Source organism: Stegastes partitus, unplaced genomic scaffold (assembly GCF_000690725.1).
Source record: "Stegastes partitus isolate 25-593 unplaced genomic scaffold, Stegastes_partitus-1.0.2 Scaffold2022, whole genome shotgun sequence".
NCBI classification, from domain to species: Eukaryota; Metazoa; Chordata; class Actinopteri; family Pomacentridae; genus Stegastes; species Stegastes partitus.
In genome coordinates, this window is record NW_007579753.1 from 17422 (window position 1) to 22338 (window position 4917).

The window sequence follows — 4917 nt, forward strand, 5'->3', positions numbered from 1 at the left end:
TGCCTCTCTGGGTTTTACAGCAGCAATCACAGGCTGGTATTTTTCTACTGACACCAGAAGTATAGAAAGTAAAACTGGTTTCAACAGTTCTGTGTGAGTTCTGGTGGCTTCGGGCCCCGTCTGTCTCCAGACTGTAGAAACACTGATTATTGACATGTGGGTCCCTCCTGGTAAACAGCAGCAGGACGAGGTCTTCCTCCTGCAGTAAAACCATCAGCGTCTCTGCAGTTATCTGAAAGCCTTCGGTTCTATTGGAGCATTAGAAAGCTGTGATTCACTTCCTGAAACTGTCTGACAGAGTCAGAGAGGGACAGTGAGCCAGCCTGATGGAAAACGTCCTGAATGAGCTAAAACGGCGTCATTTCCCTTTAATATGAGCCGGCTGAAGCTACACCAGCAGCTCAGCCTCATAAAAACAGGCGTCTGCTGCAGAACACACTCAGCATCTTCGGATTAAACCGAAGTGATTGCAGACCCACCGAGGTTATTTGAACCTTTATTACTTTTCCCCGTGTGAGTCTCTTGTCAGAGCTGGTTAGCTTCCGCCGCCGCCAACATGGTTGCTGGAGGATTTGAATAATTCATGCTATCTGCGTTATTTATGTATTCGCTTATTCATGAAGGCTCAGTGTGTCTGTAGCGTGTCGCTGCTCGGGAGGCAAATGAAGACATCCGCCGAGTTCAGGGCGGTCGAGAGCAGCTCGCACATTTCGTTAGCGTAATGGTGTCATGAAATTGGGTTCTGTTCAAGTCGTCATTTCACAAAGAGCCCGTGACCGATGTGGCCGAGCGGACAGAGGAGGCTTGTTCTGCCTTTTGTCTCGTCCTGACTGACTGCATGTCAGCCTCACTCCGTCACCTCAGCCGGCAGCCTCGGGCCGGGGCTTCCCTCAGCCTCCATCACTAATCTCATTTACTGCTCGTCCCCGGCAGCCGCAGAAACACAGTAATGGGGAAAATGAGGGAGTGGAGGGGTCGGAGGCAGACGTGGAGAGAGGAGATAGGAGGAGGCCAGGACGCAGATACCAGCAGCAACGTCACACAGCGGATCAGCAGCTGGTCGAGACCTGAGAGCTCCCAGAGTCCAGGTCCAGAGGAACCACGCCTCCAGTTCACCAGAAGCTCTCTGGACATCGGTCACCAGACTGTTGGCTGCAGCCGGGTCATGGAGGAACTTTTACTTTTAACAGAATCTGAAGACAAACTCCTGAATGAGACGCTGATTAAAGTCAGAATAAACAGACTGCATTTCAACCGTCACTGGATCGGTGCAGTGAAGGAAGCAGACGTGAACGGACTGAGCCAAGTCTCACTGCTGATGAATGTGGACCGGTGCCGTTTGTGATTATCTGAGCCTCTCGTTTGGTGCTGGTGTTTTCTGCTGGGTGTGTCTTGTGCTCCAGACTGGGCCGGGCCGGCTGGAGGGGGACGATCCAACACTCTGACACCTGCAGCCTCTCCGGTGATCAGGCGCCGGTTAAAGCCTCGCTCGTGTTCTCCAGTGACCTGTCCCTCTCGCCTCTCTGCTCTCCACTGATCCTCCGTTCAGCTCCAGCAGCCCCACCAGCACCCGGCCACACCAGCACCCGGCCACACCAGACCCACCAGCACCCGGCCACACCAGACCCACCAGCACCCGGCCACACCAGCACCCGGCCACACCAGACCCACCAGCACCCGGACACACAAGGTTTGAATTCCCACTCGTGAGCACCGACACCGAACTCAACCAGAGCCCCGGACCCCCACCTGGATGCCGTCCCCAGCTTCCTGGTGTCCCTCTGTCCCAGCTCCCTAAGCGAAGCCTTTAATTATTGTTCAACCCGTGTCCCTGTCTTTCGGGTCCAGCTGGCTCTTGTCAGCCCCACAGCTTTATGCACCCACCCAGTGCTCTGAGCGCTGCAGTTAGCTGGTTCATGCGTCTCACTCCCTGCACGACGCCTTCTGTTGTTTTACCTTCAAACAAGTTGAACAAAGTGTAAAGCTGCAAATCTTCCCAGAAACACTGATGAATGTGGATGAACTGAAGAGTTAAACCAACGCTGCTGCTGCTGCTCCTACTGAGTGGGCCAGCGGTCCGTATTTATTAGGGATGGACGGGTTGGGTTTCTGCCAGCATACCTGTTGGTCAGCTGCCAATGTGAGCACATGTCATCTATATTTCTTCCAGTGAATCGGAGACAACAGCAGTTCTGACGGGAAGGAAAACGGTAAACTTTTAGCTCTGCAGATGTTTTCTGTCCGTCAGTGTTCTCCTCTTACAGATGTTCAGGCTTTAATCTGACGCCTTCGTGGATGAAGACCAACAGCGATGTGATCACGGTTACCTTCAGAAACCTGCCGGCCCAGACGCAGCCGCTCTGAACAGCACATTTGTTGCTTTTCGTAGGAATTAAAGACACCTGACATTTGCTTGAAGCTGTCGGTCCTCTGGCTTGGCTCCAGGACCTGAGGTGGGGAAACAGCTGTGCAGCCAGATGTGTGTTATCAGCTGACATTTACTCTCTGAAGCGCAGAAGGTGGACGAGGGTTTGACAGATCGGCTCGGCCTGATCTCTGCTCTTTGGCTGTTGAGAGACGGATTCTGTGCGATAGCCCTGGAGGTGACTCGGGCCGCTGGACGTGGAGCCGGAGAGGCTGGAGCTGAACGCAGCAGAGCTTCCTCCAGAGATGGAGCCTGATTCGCTGCCGCCTCCTTAATATTTTGGCTCCTTCAAAGCGAGGAGCTGCAGGGAAATCTAACGGTGTGACTGATGGAATTAACCGCAGGGAATCTCCCCGGAAAACACCGGCTAAATGACGCCTCAGTCATCAGTGTCAGAGGATGATTATAGGAGGCTGGAAGGAGGCGAGATGCTCGGCTGATCCAACAGCACCGAGCTGCACTCAACATCCTGCAACGCTCACAGACGACGCTCTTCTCAGACCAGAAACTATCAGCGGTGGAGGTCCCGTCGTGGTTTGACCTTGCTGTTATACGAGCTCATGTCCGTGACCACCGGAGCCGCTCACAGCTCAGGAAGTGCAAACATGTCCTGTAGCTCCACCATGAGCTGGGTTAGCTTAGCCAGCTAGCTCAGCTCTGTTTACATCCACCTCCCAACATCTCTGAAGCTCACTGCAGCGTCTGAACACGTCACTGCATCAGCCTGTTCATCTAAATGTGCCGTTTGACTCCTGATCTACCTGCAGCTCACCTGTCTGATCCTGATCATCTGGTCCCTTCCTGAGCCCGGTTCTGTCGGAGCTTTTATTTCCTCCATGTTAGTGGGTTTTGGTTCCGCCCCCCCGTCGCCGACTGCTGGCTCAGATGACGTCTAGCCCTAACCCGGTAACTTTGGATTGGTGGGTTCAAGTCTTCAGCCGCTATGTGAAGGTGTGAGGAGGAGACATGCTGTGAACTTAGACGGCTTAAATAAAATGGACTTAGAGATAAATGAAGGTTCTGTCTGATCGACTCAGAGGAAAACCTCCTGAACAGCTGGAGGCAACAACACCTTTATTAAACATTGTTCTTCACAGTAAAGTTTTATTCTTATGGGCGTTTCAGACGTGACGTTGAAGCACCTGGACATGTACAGCTGACTGTGATCTCTGTGGTGGATGAAGATCTGCAAACGTCCTGCTTCAGCGTCAGCTCTAGTCTCTGTTGCACACTTCCTCCTTCCTGCTGGTCCATCGGCCACCTTCATGTGAGCCTCTGTGGGGCCCCGACCCTCAGGTTGCAGCAGCTGCACATCAGGCTGTTGCCGTAGTAACACGGTGCTGCTGTGAATGTTCATCAGTCGTTTCTGCCTTCAGGTTTCTCTCATGTTGTGTCTACGTCAATGTAAAAAAGGCATTTTGTTTGGATTCATTCATTTTTTATCATTTATAAAACAGATCATAACTGTTCATAACGTCCAGGCTGAAAACCAGCTTCCTGCTGTTAGTAACTGTGACGCAGAAATCCCGACTCAGCGATTGTTCTGGTTGTTTGAGGAGACGCTGAACAGAGACTTCTACAGCGTCGCCTCTTTGTGTTCATGATAAATCTGTCTTTTCTTATTGAACCGGGTCAGTCCTAAGCCTAAGAAGAACACAGAGGCTGCTTCAGGTCTGCTGAGAACAACCACATTCAGAACCTTCAGACCCAGCGCCAGAACTCCATCGTTGGTCCGAATCAGCTGTAGAACAAGGTGTGGAATGAGTTTGTGTTTCCAGACGGAAGCCAACATGTCTGAAGGGTCCTGAAAGTTCTCTGAGCACATGTGACCGGAAACAGCTGGAGTTCTGTGATTCTGAACCGGACTGCTGATCATCCGTGGTGGTTTAGACCTTCAGCCGGTACCGTCGGTGTCGGACTGCAGCCTGTGCAGCGTCCGTCCCTCGTCTCTCAGCCCATGAATAAATCAACTCATAAATCTGGAGGTGGGAGCTGCAGTCGGGGATTCCTGATCCTGCCGACACTCCGGGGACGTCTCGGTTTTGTTTTCCAGCTCCGGGTCGACGAGCAGTTGACCCGACGGCGTCTTCATCTCGCTGCTGGGGAAGCTGACCTAAATCTTTGATGGCAGCCCGAGGCCCGCGAGCCGAGCCAATAACCAGGAGGCCGGCGCTGCTGCCGTCCGCGAAGAAAACACCCGGCAGCCGCTCGGGCCGCTCGTCCATATGCATGACTGTGTTCGCGGCGCTGCTGAATTATTGGTCGGCTGTTTTCTCTCCTCGAATATGTGAACGGTTCGCTTCAGCGCGTCTGGTTTCATATGAAGCCGAGCAGCCCGAAGGCAGCGTTCGGGTCGCCGGATCCACCGGAGTTCAGCCGCTGCTCCGACCAAAGCCGAGGAAACCGACGACCGGCTCTCACGCTGATCGGCGGAGAAGATTTCATCCGACCGGCGGCTCACAGACGAGCAGCTGAAGGAGAGCTGCTGAAGC